This window comes from Nicotiana tabacum, chromosome 7, assembly GCF_000715075.1.
Source record: "Nicotiana tabacum cultivar K326 chromosome 7, ASM71507v2, whole genome shotgun sequence".
Classification (NCBI taxonomy): Eukaryota; Viridiplantae; Streptophyta; class Magnoliopsida; order Solanales; family Solanaceae; genus Nicotiana; species Nicotiana tabacum.
In genome coordinates, this window is record NC_134086.1 from 98,571,184 (window position 1) to 98,592,433 (window position 21,250).

Sequence of the window (21,250 nt, forward strand, 5' to 3'; positions counted from 1 at the left end):
TTAATAAAAAGAAAAAAGAAAAGAAAGAAAGTTCAAAATCATGGTTTAGCCGCGTTTTCCAATATATGGTCTCCATTCCCTAGTTGATTTTATTTTAGACATAGGTTATTCACTCCCTAGTCTTTTTTCCAACATAGGGTCTTCATTCCTTAGTTGATTTTATTTTAGACTAGAGGTGGCAAAATGATAAAAAGTAACTAGTTATCCACCCATATTATCCCTCAAAAAATGGGTTGGATAATGAACTATTTAAAAACGGGTCGAATATGGATAAAGAACTATATTATCCACTTAGAAAATTGTTAACCAAATGGATAATTAATGTGTTTAACTTTTACATTTGTAAAGCCTCAAATTGGAGTTCCTCAAGTTTTGAAGACAAAGAATTCTCTTGTCACGACCCATAATCCATTAAGGGTCGTGATGGCGCCGGACACCACTGTCAGATAAGCCAACCCAAGAGGTTAATTAAATTCTCATTTTAGTATTTTTGAAATCATTTCTTTTTCTTACATGAAATAATAAATAATAAACTTCACCAAGTAAATAATGATGTCTTTAACAAATTTTCAATACTGAATAATCACATATACATCCCAAAACCTGGTGTCACAAGTGCATGAGCAATTTCTAGGAAATAAAATAATAATAACTGTCTGGAATAAAAATTGGATAGAAGAGAAAATACGATACTCTGAAAGAGATTTTGTTGGTTGCGGGTCGTCTTGAGAGATACAACTCACCTAAGTTCCTGTATCAACCATGCTGTTGTTCCAAGCGAAGCCACTAGACATACATGTGCATGTGCAACTAAAATGCATAGCAAGTGTAGTATGAGTAAGAAAACAACGGGTACCAGTAAGTATCCAGTCTAACCTCGAAAAAGTAGACGAGAGGTCGACTTCGACACTTACTAGTGGTCCAATAATATAATACCAATAATGTTAAAAGTCATGGATTTTATAAGGTAACTACAAACTCAATAATCATGAAGCGGGTAAACAATTCTTTTGTTAATAGAAATCCTTAAACTTGTTTTGATCTATTAACAATTTACATCTCTGGCCGATGAGGCCATATCAATTATCAATAATTCTAAAACAATCAATCAAGTCATGCGCAAATCAAGCCGAGGTTGTACGACCCGATCCAACATAATATTTAAATTGTGCACTGTCAGAGGGTCGAATGGCGCGAGTCATAGATGTATCTATTTAATCTACTGAGGCATTCGGCCCATTCCACAAAAGATAAGCATATTCAAACAGTCAATCAAGAATTCATCAAAGGGCAATTATCCAAAGAAAAGGCAATTTCTCTTTTAAAAGTCAAGAAGGTGATGTTTAGCCTTTTAAAAACGTATTTACCAAGTTCGATATGATTTAAGCATTTTAAATTCACAATAAGGTTGCAAATATTGCAAGTAAAGCATGCTTTTGGGCCTTAGACTACCCGTACTTAAGCATAACAGTAGCTACGCACGGACTCTCGTCACCTCGTGCGTACGTATCCCCCACAAACAGGAGTACATATTTAATTACTTCACCTATGGAGATAATTCCCTCTTACAAGGTTAGAAAGCAGACTTACCTTGCTCCTAAGTTACATAACCGGCTCCCAAGCCCTTCCGATGTCTCAAACCGATGCCCAACGCTCCAAAACTAGTAAACAAACCCATAAATATATGCCTCAAACACTCATAACAATTCAATTTATATCAATTCCCAACTCCGTTCAATAAGTCGATAAAATCACCCTCAGGCTCACGTGCTCGGATTTCGAATTTTTCCGAAGATAAACTTTACCCATAACCCCACGAACTCAAATATATAATTTGTTTCCAATTCCATGCCCAAATTCGTGGTCAACATCCGAAAATACCAATTTATAGGTTTTTCTTCAAAATCCCAAATTTTTACTAATTCCCCATGATTTTTACGTTAACATCTAGATATAATCCAAGTATTTAACTTACAATAGGTGAGATTAACTTACCTCCAAGTTGCTAGGTGGAAGCCCCTCTCAAGAAGCTCCAAATATCGCCCAAGAATGGAGAAATGAGCAAATATGGCCAAACCCCGCTATTTAATGCGTTCTGCCCAGTGACATCCACTCCTGCGGACTCCTCACCGCTTCTGTGGTGCTCTTTCTCACCTGCGCCCATTGCCGCTTCTGCGGCCTTCATTTCTGTTTCTATGCTTGCACAGATGCAGTCAAGGCTCCGCACCTGCGGTCCTTTACCTGGGCGGCCCTAATCCGCTTCTGTGACTTCTAGGCCGCTTCTGCGGCTCCGCACCTGCGGCCAAAAGCTTGCAGGTGTGGTTACACCAGATGTCAGTTGCCTCAATTCTTCTTCAAACTCAAAATTCGATTCGTTAATCACCCGGAATCCACCCGAAGCCCCCGGGACCTCATTCAATTAAATCAAAACGTCCCCAAACACATTACGAACTTAGTCAAGCCTTCAAATCCCATCAAACAACATCGAAATCACGAATCACAACCCAATTCTAGCTTGATGAACTTGAGAAATTCAAGCTTCAACATTCAATGCCGAAACCTACCAAATCTCGTTCAATTGACCTCAAATTTTGTACACAAGTCATATTCGACATTACGTACATACTCAAACTCCCAGAATCGGAATCCAACCCTGATATCAAAAAGTACACTTCCGGTCAAACTTCTCAAAACCTTCAAATTGCTACTTTTGCCAAACGACTCCAAAATGACCTACGGACCTCCGAATCCACTTTCAGACGCGCTCCCAATACCAGAATCACCATACGGAGCTATTCCCATACTCGAAATCCCAAACGGACATTGATAACATTGAAATGCTCTTCAACCCAAATTTATAAATTCCTCCAAAAATGCTAACTTTCACCATAGGTGCCGAAACGCTCCCGGGTCATCCAAAACTCGATCCGGGCATACGCCCAAGTCCAAAATCATCATACGAACCTACTGAAACCTTTAAATCCCAATTCTGAAGTTACTTGCTCAAAAATAAAATCTTAGTCAATTCTTCCAAATTAAAGTTTTCGAAATGAGAATTTTCTTTCCAAATCAACTCCAAACCCCCCGGAATTCAATTCCGACCACGCGTACAAGTCATAATACCTGAAGTGAAATTGCTCATGGTCTCAAGATGCTGAATGACGTGCTAGAGCTCAAAACGACCGTTCGGGTCGTAACATCTCTCATAAGTAATCATATTTAAAAAGTCATGGATAATATGGATATCCATATTATCCGCCGGATAAACCCATTTTTTATCCGTTTCAAATACTTTTTTGGGTCGGATAATTTATTCGTTAATTAAATTATCCATTTTGACCCGCTCATATACAACCCGGCCTGCCCGTTTTCCACCTCTATTTTAGACATAGGGTCTCCACTCCCTAGTCACTTTTCCAACATAGGGTCTCCACTCCCTAGTTGATTTTATCTTAGACATAGGGTCTCCACTCCCTAGTCGTTTTTCCAACATAGTGTCTCCACTCCCTAGTTGATTTTATTTTAGACATAGGATCTCCACTCCCTAGTCGCTTTTCCAATATAGGGTCTCCACTCCCTAGTTGATTTTATTTAGATATAGGGTCTCCACTCCCTAGTCTCTTTTTCCAACATAGGGCCTCCACTCCCTAGTTGAAGTTATTTTAGACATAGTGTCTCCACTCCTTAGTCTCTTTTCTAACATAGGGTCTCCACTCCCTAGTTGGTCTTATTATTGACCTAGGGTCTCCACTCCCTAGTCTCTTTTTTCAACATAGGATCTTCACTCCCTAGTTGAAGTTATTTTTAGACATAGGGTCTCCACTCCCTAGTCTCTTTTTCCAACATAGGGTCTCCACGCCCTAGTTAATTTTATTTTTATTTTAGACAAGGGTCTCCACTCCCTAGTTGATTTTATTTTAGACATAGGGTTTCAACTCCCTTGTCTCTTTTCCAACATAGGGTCTTCACTCCCTAGTTGAATTTATTTTAGACATAGGGCCTCCACTCCCTAGTCTTTTTTCCAACATAGGGTCTCCACTCCCTAGTTGATTCTATTTAGACATAGGGTCTTCACTCCCTAGTCTATTTTCCAACGTAGGGTCTCCACTCCCTAGTTGACGTTATTTTAGACATTAGGTCTCCACTCCCTAGACTCCTTTCCAACATGTCTCTTCTCCCTAGTTGATTTTATTTTAGACATATGGTCTCCACTCCCTAGGTTATATCCTTTTATACATAGGATCTCCACTCCCTAGTTTCCTTTTCCAATATAGGGTCTCCACTCCCTAGTTGGTTTTATTTTAGATATAGGGTCTCCACTCCCTAGTCTCACGCTTCCAACATAGGGTCTTCATTCCCCAGTTGATGTGAGCTTAAATGCAGGGTACACCAATCCCTAATCTCCTTACCAATATAAGGTACACCAATCCCTAGCTATATTTTCCAACATTAGGTATAACACTCCCTAGTTGATTTGGTTTTCAATGCAGGGTACATCACTAACTAATATAATTGCCAATATAGGGTATACCATTCCTTGGCCACATTTTCCCAACATTAGGTACATCAATCCTTAGTTGAGACATCTTTGACAATAAAGGAACACCATCAAAAAAAATAAACAAATTCATCATGTTTTCCCAGTGTACACCAATCCCGACCTTTTATTTCTTTCAACAATGAATTAGTATAGAGCTTTGTGACAAATAACTCACGAATTTTTTCTAGTGAAAACGGGGGCAGAAAACTTAGTTCATTTTGTTTTAGTGTCTGAGCAGGTTTTACCTCGAGGCACAAGATTCGAGATAATCAAAAGAAGAAATCTCAATTCACAATAAAGAAAAGAAAAAGAAAAAGAAGTGAATCCAAAATGCAGAAGCGGATGAAAAGATGTGGACTGCTCAAGATATGACTGAAGTCACGACCATTGCATATCTTGTTTTGATAAGAAGAAGCCATAGAAGGATTAATTAGCACCTGCAGCTAGCAAGTATCAAGATTTAGATCATAGTTTGTGTGAGGAACAAGTCAAGACTCAAGATCAAGTTTTAGAAGACTTATAGATAGGAATCTTGTAACTCATAGCTGATAAGCTTGTTTAGTTTCTTTTGATTTTGATGTAATAACAGGACCATGGACCGGAGCCTCGGCGAAACTTCAGTCGACTCTCCAACTCATCATTTTATCATTCTCCTTGAACTACACATAATCTGATTCCCTTTTGAATAATGTTATGGCCAAAAATTAGTCATATCACTCACTTTATCTTTGCCCAAAAAAATTTCATGTTTCCGAGCAAAGAGGGGCAGTTGTGAGCACATAATTTTTGCCCAATAATATGAAATTACTCCTAAAAAACTTCAAAAATAGCTTTAATTATTTTATATAATTTTAAGAATTTTTCTATACCTTATTTGATTTGTTTTATGCATATTTGTGTTTGGTATATTTTTAGTAGCATTTTAAATCCTAGAAAAAAAAATATTTTAATCTTTACATTTTAGATTTTAATTGCATAATTAATTGCATTTGTAAAAATACTAAAATATGAAAAATACATTAGTCGCTTTGTCGTTATTTTGCTTTCTTGGAATTAATTATTTAGGTAATTAGTTAGTTAGTCAATCACTAAACAAGCTAACTTTGCAATAAGCTTTTAAATGTCATGTAGTTAATTAGTCAAAATCAAGAAGAGAGGAAAGGGTCGTCTGCCCCATATTCTGAATTGGGCCAAGTGCAGCGGCCCAATTATCCTTGCGACCGAAGCCCTAGACCCTCACTCTTTAAAAGGGGGATCTGAAAAAGCAGAGGGAGAGATTAAAAAAACTAGAGCTCTACTACTAAAAAAACGTTGTGAATCAATTTCTTCCTCTAAGAACAAAAACAACGCAGTTGCTCCTTCTTCCTCAAAAACGATAGCAGTATCTAACTATTTTACAACCATGAAAGAATCACTAAACTCATCCCAAAATAGTCCATAAACCAGCCATTTTTCCACACCAAAACCCTAGCGAAAATCAGTCCAAAATATAAGCTAAAAAGCAACCAAAACCCAGCTGTGAAATCACCCTCATATACCCCAAATTCCAACTCCAAATTACCCCAAAAACATAGAGAAATCACCCCAAAACAGCCCTAAATGTAGCTGAAAAACGCCACCCATCTCCAGCCCATTTTCAGACATGAAAAGCTAAAACTTCAGCTATAAAAAATAGCGACTGAAATCGTTAGAACTCCCATCAAAAAGCAGCTGCAACCTCAACCATTTTTATCCCAAAAACCACCTCGGAACACAATTGAAAAACATCACAAAAACTAGCAGAAAAATCTCATTCTCGGTTGTTAAAAATCTGAGTGAAAATAGTCCTGGAAAAGTCCTCAACAAAGTATTGGTTCGAGATTCCGGCGTACGATCAGATGTCGATAACCATCTCAGATTCGTTCGAGACTTTGTTCAAAGTTGGTTTCCAAATAATAAAGAAAGTTTGCTACATAAAGGTTCATTCTCTTTTACTTTATTGTTAATAATGTTATGTTAATAGTGTGTGAAGTCATTTCTTGTTGTTTTGTGCCTCTAGTTCATTATTCTTTCAGTTGAAATAAACATTGGTTGTTTTGCTATTGTTAGTTCAATTTACGGACTCTTAGAGAATTAATGAGTACGCATTTCTTAATCAAAGCTAAATGGACTGCATGACAAGTTTTAGAATTAATTTTACTTTTTGTTCTATTTTAGATAATAATCTGCTCACAATTAAAATATTTTATTAATCTTTCTAGATGCAAGGTTTTGTTTTGAGTTGATTTAACCAAATAATGAGTTTATTGAATCACTGTAACGTTGGACTGCTTATTACTTTTATTCATGAGATTGTGATGTAATTTTGTTTAAGAAAAAATGTACATAATATGGGATATTGGATTGGATTTGGTTGAGCCATGATTTGGTTCTGACTTATGAGGAGAGTTGGTCTTTGGGATATAAGAAAAGAAAGAATTTGGGCAAAAAAAAATTATTCTCATCTGGCCATAAATAACATAGTTGGATCATCTTTCTTTAAGCTAACTACTTTTCTATACACAAAGATTCTTTCCCTCCATAACAATTCCATAATACTCTTTGTCTTACAATAATCTCAAAGATTAGGAAAATAATTCATATGTGTAGAATGCTTTAGGCGCATTCTAATCTATTATTGTGATTGTGTACAGGTTTATGTGACATAATTATGATTCTCAAAATAAATCAAAGTACGTGATCGCGCGACTTTGACCAAACAATTATAATAATTAATAATGTATTATTTATTGTGTATATGTACGCGTAATATAATTTTAATGCACTTAATAAAAACGGAATTACACGCATATGATCTGTTTCAAAGGTTAAATCCATAACGCTGTAATTAAAATAAGCAAGATGTAAAATACACATAGGTTCTAAAATGCGTAATGAAACAATTAATTAAGCCAAGTTATGATTAAAGCAACCTTGCTAAAATCACGGAACTCAGGAGCAGTATTTTAAAAGGTGGGGGCGTAAAGCGAGGCATTTTACATATGTCTTAGCGAGGCATAATCCCCGAGGCACAGGGCGTAAGCCCCATAGGTATTTAATTTTTGTTAAAATAATATAATTACACTAAATATTTATAAACAGGTAAAATTACATAAAAATTGAAGAAAATTAAAAATATGTAATATATATATATATATATATATATATATATATATATATATATATATATATATATATCTGTGTGTGTGTGTGTGTGTGTGTGTGTGTGTGTATATTAATGAAAACAATCTATTATATGCTACTTAAAGTACAAGTAACTTAAGTGTGATGATCCGGCCAGTCGTCTCATGAGTTACCATTCTATTTCCTACAATTTCTGCTTCTTTATGCTTCGTTATCCGTGTTTTATGGTATCGGTTTGGTCGGATCGAGTCCGGAATTATTTCGGTAAGGTTTGAGACAATTAGTCTCTTTTAAGGGAGTTTAAGTTGGAAAAAGGTCAACCGGATGTTGACTTATGTGTTAGAGGGCTTGGATGTGAGTTCCGATGGTTCGGTTAGCTTCGGTAGGTGATTTGTGGTTTAGGAGTGCGATCGGAATGAATTTTGGAAGTCCGTAGTGGATGTAGGCTTGAATTGGCGAAGTTGATATTTTGGTGATTCCGGTTGATAGGCCAGATTTTGATATAGGGGTTGGAATGGAATTCTGATAGTTGCAGTAGCTCTGTCGTGTCATTTGGGATGTGTATGTAAATTTTCAGGTCATGCAGACGTGATTTAGTTGGGTTTTGATCAAAAACGGAATTCGGAAGATTTTAGAAACTCAGGCTTGAATCCGAGATGTTTTAATTGATTTGATGTTGTTTGAAGTGTTTTGATGATTGAAACAAGTTTGTATAAGGTATTAGGTTATGTTTGGGCTTTTGGTTGAGGTTCCGGGGGCCTCGGGGTGATTTCGAAAGGTTAACGGGAAGGTTTGAGACTTGTGAAAGTGCAATACTTTGCTGCTTCTGGTGTTTTCGCACCTGCGGTTTGGGGGACCACAGGTGCAGCGCTGCACGTGCGGAAGAGAAGACGCAGATGCGGTTTTTCAAGGGATTTGTCAGGAGCCGCAGGTGCGGGAGATGAACCGCAGAAGCGGGGTGTTGAGATTTTTCCAGGAACCGCAGATGCGGTGTGGGATCGCACCTGTAGAGTCGCAGGTGCGGATGGACTATCGCAGATGAGATTTTGAGACTTTAAGTGATTTCCGCAGAAGCGGAGGCATGACCACAAATACGGTACCGTAGAAGCGGTTGGAGAGTCGCAGATGCGAAAATGCCTGGGCAGAACATATAAATTATTCCATTTCGCGAAATTGAGTTATTTCACCATTTTTGGACTTCGGCTTGGAGCTTTTTGGGCGATTTGGAAGAGGGATTTCAAGGGAACTTTGTAAGGTAAGGATGTTTGGACCTAAAACACATCTCTATGGTAGTATCTCATGTATTAAGGCTGTAATTAAGGGAATTAAAGGGGCTAAAAATGGAGGATTAGGGTTTGAGTTTAAGAGGCCTTAAATTGAGGATTTGAGAGGTCATTTGGACTCCGATTTTAGAGTTCTTGATATGCATAGACTCGTGGAGAGACGAGGAATCTATTGATGTAAAAATTTATGAATTTTGAGACATGGGCCCGGGGTCGGGTTTTGGTAATTTCGGGATTTTTGTTACTTTTCGATGTTTTCGCTAGGGCTTTGTTCCCTTAGCATATTTTGATGTCATGATTCTGATTTTGACTAGATTCGACGCGAGTTGAGGCCGATTCGAGGGGCAAAGGCATCGCGGAGTAGTATTTTCACTGGTTTGAGATAAGTAACCATTGTAAATATGGAAATGAGGGTACGAAACCCCGGCATTTGACTTGTTTTTGATAAATGCGGTAGCGCACATGCTAGGTGATGAGCGGGTGGGAGTGCACCAGTAGGGATTGTGACTTGGTCCGTCCCGTAGTGACTATTAAGCCGCGTATTTGATTTGGAAATATTATGTTATTCTGTATTTTGGATATTTATACCGTATTATGGATTGTATGTCATGTTTGGGGCCTTGTGCCGATCTGTAGCAACCCTTACGGGCATTTTGACCATTTTTCCTCACTTTACTTGCTAAAAGCATATCCTCAGTCATGTTTTACCTGTTTAAATGTTAAAAACTGGTTTTATCACTTTACTCTTATTTTTGAGGATTGTTCGGGTTGAGATCCCTAATTTCTATTGATGTGCCCGAGAGGTTGTGAGGTTAAGGACTTAGAGAGGTTGAGAACCCAATTGTGAGGATACTTATATATTTATATGTGAGGAATGGATCGGGCTGCACGCCATAGCAACACTTATATGGATCAGGTTGTATGTCGCAATGATATATATATTACATCGGGTTGTACGCCGCAGCGATATGATGCTTGGGCTGTAGGTGCCCCTCCAGAGTCTACACACCCCCAGTGAGCGTAGTCGACTATCATATATGGATCAGGCTGCACGCCGCAGCGGTTACTATGATTTCTATTATTTTGAGATACTAATGAGCCGAATGCTTAGAGTGAGTACTGTGTGACGAGAGTTGAGTCATGAGTGACTGAGAGACTGCCCGAGGGGCCATATTCTGAGTGATTCCTTTCCTGAGGGGCCCTGTTATGATGTTCCCACTGTTTTCACTCTTCTTTTAAATTAGCCTATGTTGGATATATTGCTAAGTAACTGATTTCAATGTTTTAAACTAGAAATGATGATTTTGTGACAGAATTAATTTTAAAGTTATATATTTTTTGAACTGCTCGCCACGGCTTTTAGTCCATTATTTACTTTAGTTACTTACTGAGTTGGCGTACTCACGTTACTCCCTGCACCTTGCGTGCAGATCAAGGTGCTTGAGCGGCCAAGTGAGAATCTTCAACTAATTCAGTTTCTATCGGGGATTTCTAGGTAGCTGCATGGCGTTCGCAGCCCTGTTTTCTCCCTTCTATCATGTTAGTTTTTGCATTTTCTAGATTATTGATGTATTAGGTATTCAGACTTGTATTAGAGGCTCTAGACTTGTGATACCAGATTGTTGGGGTTGTGTAGTTTATCTTTATTTAGACTTCTGCATATTTTCTATCGTTTTAAACGTTTATTATGAAATCAGTATTTAAAACCTGTGTTGAAAATGGTTTATTACTAAAGGAAATAGGTTGTGGTTAGTTGATTGGTTGGCTTGCCTAGTGATGTGATAGGCGTCATCACGACCGGTACTTGGGGTTGTGATAAGTTGGTCGTGACAAGTTGGTATTAGAGCCTAGGTTACATAGGTCTCGGGAGTCATGAGCTGGTTTAGTAGAGTCTCGCGGATCGGTACGGAGACATTTGTATTTATCCTCGAGAGGCTACAGAACCTTTAGGAAAAGCTTCATATTCCTGAAATTCTTGTCGTGCGGATCTGTTTGTTTGAGTACTAAACTTCTGTTATTTCATTCTCTCACAGATGGTGAGGACACATGCTACCGGATAGGGGGGAAACTGCCAGTACCACCCACTGGGGCCACCAGAGGTCGAGGTTGCAGTCGGGGCCGTGGCAGGGGCAGAGCAGCTAGAGTAGCACCGACAGATCCACCAGTTGCCCCAGTTCTGGACCAGGTCCCAGTTGTAGACGCTATAGCAGCACCAGTTCAGGCACCAGTTGTGCCTATTGTGATTCCAGGTCTTCTGGAGGCTTTAGCTTAGATCTTATTAGTGTGTACCGATTTGTCTCAGGCGGTCTCAGCTACTACGGCCGCAGCTACTTCCCAAATTAGGAAAGGCACCCAGACTTCCGTTGCTCGCACACCTGAGCAGGTTGTGTAGGGACTCCAAACACCGAGGGAACCTCCAGCCCAGCCGATTGTACCAGCTCAGGAGTTTGTGGTACCAGTTATGTTGGATGATGAGCAGTGTCGACTTGAGAGGTTTGGTAGACTCTAGCCTCCATCATTCAGCAGTACAGAGGGCGAGGATGTCCAGGGTTTCTTGGATAAGTGCCAGCGGATGCTTCGTACAACAGGGATTCTTGAGACTAGTGGTGTGGCATTTAACACCTTTTAGTTTTTTGAGGCTTCCTTCAGGCGTATGAGAGGCGTAGGCATGTTGGTGCAGCGCCCCTTACTTGGCAGCAGTTCTCTATTCTCTTCCTGGAGAAGTATGTACCGCGGTCGCGCCGAGAGGAGCTGCGCAGGCAGTTTGAGCAGCTGCGTCAGGGGGAGATGACTGTGACGTAGTATGAGATGTAGTTCTCTGAGTTAGCTCGTCATGTGATTTGGATGGTTCCCACAGATCGAGAGAGGATTAGGAGGTTTGTTGATGGCCTCACATACCAGCTTCGGATTCTCATGACTAGGGAGAGGGTGACAGGTGCTACCTTCGAGGAGGTTGTTGATATCGCCCGTGAGATTGAGTTGGTTCAACGTCATGAGCGAGAGGAGAGGGAGGCCAAGAGGCCTCGGGGATCTGGTAGCTTTAGCAGTGCTCCCTCGGGGGTTCAATTCCAGAAGGGCGGAGGTCGTTCATTCAAGCAGGCCCATTCAGCTTGCCCATGTTACCGTGGAGCATCATCAGGTCATGGTTTTCATAGTTCTCATTTGGTCCACTCATCACTTATAGCCCTTCCAGCTTAGAGCTCATCTTGTGCTCTATCAGTCCAGGGTTCTTCCATGTCAGGTCATTCTACTGGTCATTCCGATGTCAGGGGTTCCCTTCAGTCCCCATCTCCAGCACCGAGGAGTTGTTATGAGTGTGGAGAGTTTGGACATATGAGAAGGCAGTGTGCACATCTTTATGATAGTCAATCTTAGTAGAGGGGTCAGCCCTCGACTTTTGTTCCAGTTACTTCACCACCCATCCAGCCAGCTAGGGGTGGAGGTCAGGCAGCCAGGGGTCTCCCTAGAGGGGGAGGTCGATCAGGTAGTGGTCAGGCTCATTTCTATGCCATCCCAGGTAGACTAGATGTTACTGCTTCAGATGCCATGATTTCAGGTATTGTTTCAGTCTGCCACAGAGATACCTCTGTATTATTTGAGCTCGGTTCCACCTTTTCTTATGTGTCATCATACTTTTCCCTTTATTTGGATATGCCCCGTGAGTCTCTTGTTTCACCTGTTCATGTATCTACTCCAGTGGGCGATAATATTGTTGTAGACTGTGTGTACCGGTCGTGTGTGGTGACTATTGGGGGTCTAGATACCCGAGTGGACCTTTTACTATTATGTATGGTAGATTTTGATATCATTTAGGTCATGGATTGGCTATCTCTGTATCGTGCTATTCTGGACTGTCATGCTAAGATAGTCACATTGGCTATTCCGAGTGTGCCACGGATACAGTAGCGAGGCTTGACTAATTATGTTCTTAGTAGATGGATCTCTTTCTTGAAGGTCCAACGTATGGTTGGGAAGGGTTGTATTTCATATCTAACGTTTGTGAGGGATGTCGGAGCTAAGACTCCCAGTATTGATTTTGTTCCAGTTGTGAGGGATTTTCCCGATGTGTTTCCCGTAGACCTGCCGGGCATACCATCGAACAGGGACATTGATTTTGGTATTGACCTGGTGTCGGACACTCAGCCCATTTCTATTCCTCCGTATCGTATGGCACCAGCAGAGTTGAAGGAGTTAAAAGAGCAGCTTCAGGAACTCCTTGATAAGGGGTTCATTCGGTCTAGTGTGTTACCTTGGGGTGCGCCGGTTCTTTGTAAAGAAGAAGGATGGCACAATGAGGATGTGTATTGATTATAAGCAATTGAACAAGGTAACAATTAAGAACAAATATCCTTTGACTCGCATTGATGATTTATTCGACCAGCTTCAGGGAGCGAGAGTTCTCTCCAAGATTGATCTTCGTTCAGGCTATCACCAGTTGAAGATCAGGGATTCGGATATTCTTAAGACGACTTTCAGGACCCGTTATGGTCACTATGAGTTCTTGGTGATGTCCTTTGGGCTGACCAATGCCCCAGCAGTGTTCATGCATTTGATGAACAGCGTGTTCTGGCCTTATCTTGATTTGTTTGTCATAGTCTTCATTGATGATATTCTGGTGTATTCACGTAGTCAGGAGGAGCACACGGAGCATTTGAGAGTTGTATTGCATATATTGAGAGAGGAGAAGCTTTATGCAAAATTCTCCAAGTGTGAGTTTTGGCTCGGTTTAGTAGCCTTCTTGGGGCATGTAGTGTCCAGCGAGGGTATTTGGGTTGATCCGAAGAAGATAGAGGCGGTTCAGAGTTGGCCCAAACCATCCTCAGCCACAGAGATTTGCAGCTTTATTGGCTTGGCAGGCTATTATCGCCGGTTTGTTCAGGGATTCTCATCCATTGCATCGCCCTTGACCAAGTTGACTTAGAAGGGTGTTTCATTTGTATGGTCGGACGAGTGTGAGGAGAGCTTTCAGAAGCTCAAGACAGCTTTGACCACAGCTCCAGTGTTGGTTTTTCCATCAGCTTCAGGTTCATATATATTGTGATGCTTCGGGAGTTGGGATTGGTTTTATGTTGATGCATGAGGGTAGAGTTATTGCTTATGCTTCTCTTCAGTTGAAGCCCCATGAGAGGAACTACCCCGTTCATAATTTGGAGTTGGATGTCATAGTTCACGTATTGAAGATTTGGAGGCATTACTTGTATGGCATATCTTGTGAGGTGTTCACTAATCATCGCAGTCTTCAGCATTTGTTCAAGCAAAATGATCTTAATTTGAGGCAGCGTAGATGGTTGGAGTTGCTTAAGGATTATGATATCACTATATTGTACCATTCGGGAAAGGCGAATGTGGTAGCTGATGCTTTGGCCGAAAGGCAGTGAGTATGGGGAGTTTGGCATATATTCCAGTTGGGGAGAGACCTTTTGTAGTTGATGTTCAGGCCTTGGCCAATCGGTTCGTGAGGTTAGATATTTCGGAGCCCAGTCGGGTATTGGCTTGTGTGGTTTCTCAGTTTTCCTTATATGATCGCATCAGAGAGCGCCAGTATGATGATCCGTATTTGCTTATCCTTAGAGACAGAGTTCAGCATGATGATGCTAGGGATGTGACCATTGGTAATGATGGGGTGTTTGTGATGCAGGGCTGGATTTGCATGCCCAATGTGGAGGGACTTCGGGAGTTGATTCTGGAGGAGGCCCATAGCTCACGGTATTCCATTCATCCGGGTGCCGCGAAGATGTATTAGGATTTGAGGCAGCACTATTTGTGGAGAAGGATGAAGAAAGATATTGTGGGATTTGTAGCTCGGTGTCTCAATTGTCAGCAGGTGAAATATGAGCATCAGAGACCTGGTGGCTTGCTTCAGTAGATGGATATTCTAGAGTGGAAGTGGGAGAGAGTCACAATGGATTTTGTAGTCGGACTTCCACGGACTTTGAAGAAGTTCGATGCTATTTGGGTGATTGTGGATCGGCTGATCAAGTCCATGCACTTCATTCCTGTGTGTGCTACCTATTCTTCAGAGCGGTTGGCAGGGATATATATCAGGGAGATTGTTCGTTTGCATGGTATCCCAGTTTCCATCATTTCAGATAGAGGTACTCGGTTTACTTCGCAGTTTTTGAGGGCCATGCAGAGAGAGTTGGGTAAGCACTATTCAGATATTGGAGGACATGTTGCGTGCTTGTGTCATTGATTTCGGAGGATCATGGGATGAGTTCCCACCACTTGCAGAGTTTGCTTATAACAACAGCTACGAGTCGAGTATTTAGATGGCTCCATATGAGGCTTTATATGGGAGGCGGTGTAGATCTCCAGTTGGTTGGTTCGAGCCCGGTGAGGCTAGGCTATTGGGGACTGATTTGGTACAGGATGCCTTGGAAAAGGAGAAAGTGATTCGGGAGAGGCTTCGTACAGCACAATCGAGGCAAAAGAGTTATGTTGATAGGAAGGTTCGAGATGTGTCCTACATGGTTGGAGAGAAGGTTCTGTTGAAGGTTTCACCCATGAAGGGTGTTATGAGATTTGGAAAGAAAGGGAAATTGAGTACGCGGTTTATTGGGCCTTTTGAGGTGCTTCGAAGGATTGGGGAGGTGGCTTGTGAGCTTGCTTTGCCGCCCAGCTTGTCGAGTGTGCACCCGGTATTTCAAGTTTCTATGCTCCGAAAGTATATTAGGGATCTGTCTTATGTTCTAGATTTCAGCACGGTCCAATTGGACGGTGATTTGACCTATGATGTGGAGCCAGTAGCTATTTTGGGTCGGCAGGTTCGAAAGTTAAGGTCAAAGGATATAGCTTCAGTGAAAGTACAGTGGAGAGGTCGGCCCATGGAGGAGGCTACCTGGGAGACCGAGCGGGAGATGCGGAGCAGATATCCTCACCTGTTTGAGGCTTCAGGTATGTTTCTTAATTCATTCGCGGACGAATGTTGAAACATAAGTTGGGGAGGATGTGATGACCCGGCCAGTCGTCTCATGAGTTACCACTTTGTTTCCCCCAATTTTTGCTTCTTTATGCTTCTTTATCCATGTTTTATGGTATCGGGTTGGTCGGATCGAATTCGGAATGATTTTGGTAAGGTTTGAGACACTTAGTCTCTTCTAAGGGAGTTTAAATTGGAAAAATGTCAACCGGATGTTGACTTATGTGTTAAAGGGCTCGAATGTGAGTTCTGGTGGTTCAGTCCACTTCGGGAGGTGATTTGTGTCTTAGGAGCGTGATCGGAATGAATTTTCGATGTATGTAGTAGATTTAGGCTTGAATTGGCGAAGTTGATATTTTGGCGATTTCCGGTTGATAGGCAAGATTTTGATATAGGGGTCGGAATGGAATTCTGAGAGTTGCAGTAGCTCCGTCGTGTCATTTGGGATGTGTGTGTAAATTTTCAGGTCATTGGGATGTGGTTTGGTTGGATTTTGATCAAAAACAGAATTTGGAAGATTTTAGAAACTTAGGCTTGAATACGAGGTGTTTTAATTGATTTGACGTAGTTTGAAGAGTTTTGATGATTAGAACAAGTTTGTATAAGGTATTGGGTTATGTTTGTGCTTTTGGTTGAGGTCTCGGGGGCCTCGAGGTGATTTCGGAAGGTTAACGGGAAGGTTTGAGACTTGTGAATGTGCAAAACTTTGTTGCTTCTAGTGTTTTCGCACCTGCGGTTTGGGCGACCGCAGGTGCGGTGCCTCACGTGCGGAAGAGGAGCTGCAGAAGCGGTTTTTCAAGGGATTCGTCAGGAGCCACAGATGCGGTTGATGGTCCGCATCTGCGAAGCTGCATGTGCGGGAGATGAACCGCCGAAGCGGGGTGTTGTGACTTTACCAGGAACCGCAGATGCGGTGTGGGACCGCACCTGCAGAGTCACAGGTGCGGATGGACTATCGCAGATGCGATTTTAAGACTTTAAGTGATTTCCGCAGAAGCAGAGGCATGACCGCAAATACGGTACCGCAGAAGCGGTTGGAGAGTCGCAGATGCGAAAATGCCGAGGCAAAACATATAAGTTATTCCATTTCGCGAAATTGAGTTATTTCACCATTTTTGTGCATCGGCTTGGAGCTTTTTGGGCGATTTGGAAGAGGGATTTCAAGGTAACTTCGTAAGGTAAGGATGTTTGGACCTAAAACATATTTCTATGGTAGTATCTCATGGATTAAGGTTGTAATTAAAGGAATTAAAGGGGCTAAAAATGGAGGATTAGGGCTTGAGTTTAAGAGGCCTTAAATTGAGGATTTGAGGGGTCATTTGGACTCCGATTTTATTGTTCTTGATATGCATAGACTCGTGGGGAGACGAGGAATCTATTGATGTAAAAATTTCTGAATTTCGAGATGTGGGACCGGGGGTTGGGTTTTGGTAATTTCGGGATTTTTGGTACTTTTCGATTGTTTTCGCTTGGGCTTCGTTCCCTTAGCATATTTTGATGTCGTGATTCTGATTTTGACTAGATTCGACGTGATTGTAGGCTGATTCGAGGGGCAAAGGCATCGCGGAGTATTATTTTCACCGGTTTGAGGTAAGTAACCATTATAAATCTGGAACTGAGGGTATGAAACCCTAGTATTTGACTTATTTTTGATAAATGTGGTGGCGCACATGCTAGGTGACTAGTGTGTGGGCGTGCACCGGTAGAGATTGTGACTTGGTCCATCCCGTAACGACTATTAAGCCACGTATTTGATTTGAAAATATTATGTTATTTCGTATTTTGGATATTTATACCGTATTATGGGTTGTATACCATGTTTGGGGCCTTGTGCCGACCTGTAGCAACCCTTAGGGGCATTTTGACCGTTTTTCCTCGCTTTACTTGCTAAAAGAATATCCTTAATCATGTTTTACCTATTTAAATGTTAAAAACTGGTTTTATCACTTTACTCTTAATTGTGAGGATTGTTCGGGCTAAGATCCCTAATTTCTATTAATGTGCCCGAGAGGCTATGAGGTTAAGGACTTAGAGAGGTTGAGAACCCAATTGTGAGGATACTTATATATTTATATGTGAGGTATGGATCGGGTTGCACGCCATAGCAACACTTATATGGATCGGGTTGTATGTCGCAGCGATATATATATATTATATCGGGTTGTACGCTGCAGCGATATGATGCTTGGGCTGTAGGTGCCCCTCCAGAGGTCTACACACCCCCAGTGAGCGTAGTCGACTATCATATATGGATCAGGCTGCACGCCGCAGCGGTTACTATGATTTCTATTATTATGAGATACTAATGAGCCGAGTGCTAAGAGTGAGTACCGTGTGACGAGAGTTGAGTCACGAGTAACTGAGAGGCTGTCCGAGGGGCCATATATTTAGTGATTCCTTACCCAAGGGGCCCTGTTATGATGTTCCCACTGTTTTCACTCTTCTTTTAAATAAGCCTATGTTGGATATATTGCTAAGTAACTGATTTCAATGTTTAAAACTAGAAATGATGATTTTGTGACAGAACTGATTTTAAAGTTATATAATTTTTTGAACTGCTCGTCACTGCTTTCAGTCCATTATTTATTTTAGTTACTTACTGAGTTGGCGTACTCACGTTACTCCTTGCACCTTGTGTGCAGATCCAGGTGCCCGAGCGGCCGAGTGAGCATCTTCAGCTGATTCTGTTTCTGTCGGGGATTTCGAGGTAGCTGCATGGCATTCGCAGCCCTGTCTTCTCCCTTCTATCATGTTATTTTCTGCATTTTCTAGACTATTCATGTATTAGGTATTCAGACTTGTATTAGAGGCTCTAGACTCGTGACACCAGATTGTTGGGACTTGTAGTTTATCATTATTTAGACTTCCGCATATTTTCTGTCGTTTTAAACATTTATTATGAAACTAGTATTTAAAATCTATGTGGAAAATGGTTTATTACTAAAGGAAATGGGTTGTGGTTAGTTGATTGGTTGGCTTGCCTAGTAATGTGATAGGCGTCATCACGGCCGGTACTTGGGGTCATGACATTGTGTCTAAAAGAATAAAGTTTTTTACATGGAGGAACAAAAAGGATGATTAACCTGCAATTTGAACTTTGAACTTGTTGATATGAAGTAGAGTGTAATTCTCTTTGTCTTTGTAAAAAAAATATCTGTTGCTTTTGGGAGATATTAGCAGACTAGCAGACAATATAAAGAATTGTAAAATACCATGAATTAGGGCTTCAATCAATAAAAAAAATTGACTTTTAAATTTAATATATTTCAGTTCTTTTTTAAAACTTGTGAGTAATTATCAAGCTGACTTTTGAGAATTTGGGTATTATATGAAGGACTTATTCAACAAATTTTGTTTAATTTGAAAAAGTCTTTGGGGCTTATGCCTCACTAAAAAAACACGCCTCGAACGCCCGGGCGTACGCCCCGAACACCCGACTATACGCCCCGAAGACCCGGGCGTAGGCCTCTTGAGAATTTCGCCCCACACCATTGCCTCAGGGGTTTTTGGTGCGCCTCGCCCCAGGGCTCGCCCCGAAAATGCTTTTTAAAACACTGCTCGGGAGTGCCTCACACTTTCTCCCAGGTTACAGAATTCCTTATCCGGTCTTTTATATTTTACGGACTGTAAAATAGAGTCAAATTTTTTCGATTTGGGATTTTAAAATAAACCGGTGACTTGAGACACCATAAAATCATTCCAAGTGGAGACTCTAATTAAATAAATAATCTCATTTCGAATAATGTCACTTTAATTGAAAAAACTCCCTATTCTTTGAAAAAAGGAGGTGTGACTCTTACATGTATTAATCTACCATCACCTGCTTTATTTAACATTGTTAATACTTGTTCCACCTATTACTTGTTAATTGCTCTCATATGCTTTAGTTGAAGTTATTGTCTTGTTACTTCTTTAATTGTTCAATTATTTACTTAAAGTTGTTGATTTCATGAAATATTTTCTTGTTGAGTTATTGATGTTGAAGTTGTAAAAGTCGTGATCACATTGAGGCTAGGTTGTTATTTGTTGAATAACCATTCTTGTTGAGTTATTCACTTTCAGTTGCTATTATTGAGATTCTTATATATATTGTGGTTGAGTCATGGGTTATTTGTTATGGAAATTTATATTGTTGATTCTTTTGGCAAGTTATGGCATTTGGGCACTTGAGGTGCGAGTTGTGATATGTTGTGATATTAATATACATGTAGTGGTATAAGGCAAGGGGTTGATACGCATGCGGTGAGATAATGTGGGCTTGATACGCGTGTTTGTAGTAGAGGAACTACTTGAAACCACGTGGTGTGATAAGGTTGGCTAAACGAGGGTAGCTATTTTGGGAAAAATAATTTTCAAAACTAAATGTAAGACTCCCGCGGTGATATAAGGAAAGACTATGATTGTGATTGTGACATGAGATTACGAGGCAGTACCCCGATTGTGATTCTTGTTGTTATCTATCATTTAACTCACTTGTATTTGTACGCATTGTTTTCTTGATGTTCTTATTATGTGTTCCTTCCTTGTTGTCTTTATTGCTTTAAATTCAGGTGTAGCTTATCTTGTTGTAGTTATTTATTGCCTTATTTTTCTCTTTTCCATTATTATATTGTACTATACTTGTTCAGCTTATTTTCTTATCCTAGTATGGGTCTCGACCTGGCCTCGTTACTACTCTACCGAGATTAGACTTGATACTTAGTGGGTACCGTTGTGGTGTACTTATATTAATCTTCTGCACGTTTTTGTGCAGATTCAAGTACCTCGACCCAAGCTAGGCACCAGTGAGTTGAGATTTAGTTCAGAGACTTCAAGGTATACCTGCCCGGCGTTTGCAGGTCTGGGAGTCACCCTCTATCTTTATTTATCTACTGCTTACTCTTTATTTAGACAATGATGTATTAGGGATTTTACGATACATTCGTGTAGAGCTTATGACTCAGTTTCACCAGATTTTGGGAATTATTGCCAGCGGTATTGTTGAGTCCTTTTATGATAGCTAGATGGTTTAAAATTGAAGTTATTATTATTTCTGTTATTTTTCCATTCACGTTGGGCTTACTTAATCTTAGAAACTAGGTGTTATTCTTCGGTGGGGAATTGGGGTCGTGACACTCTCCTTAATTATCAAGCTGGAAGAGCTTTTCATTTAGCAAAGTTACGTTGTTTCATCAGAAAATCCTAGCCCACAATTCGATGTTTGTTAATGAGAGTGTCGTTTCGTAAATATATTCTTCTTCTTATTTTTTAAAATTTCATTGAACCATTCACAATCTTTTGATTTCTCTTGGCAGGTGTTGATTATAACAGGGCTTATTCACATAAGCAGAAGTAATCAGTGATGGA

General features: G+C 40.5%; 1 long non-coding RNA gene across 1 annotated transcript; it reads left to right on the plus strand.

Annotated features, from left to right (window-relative positions):
• The first annotated feature begins 5,801 nt into the window (after window positions 1-5,801).
• Window positions 5,802-18,849, plus strand: LOC107780655 (uncharacterized). The gene is made up of 2 exons (XR_001646875.2): window positions 5,802-6,498; window positions 18,547-18,849. It is a non-coding gene; the product is annotated as an uncharacterized LOC107780655 (long non-coding RNA).
• The last annotated feature ends 2,401 nt before the right edge of the window (window positions 18,850-21,250 follow it).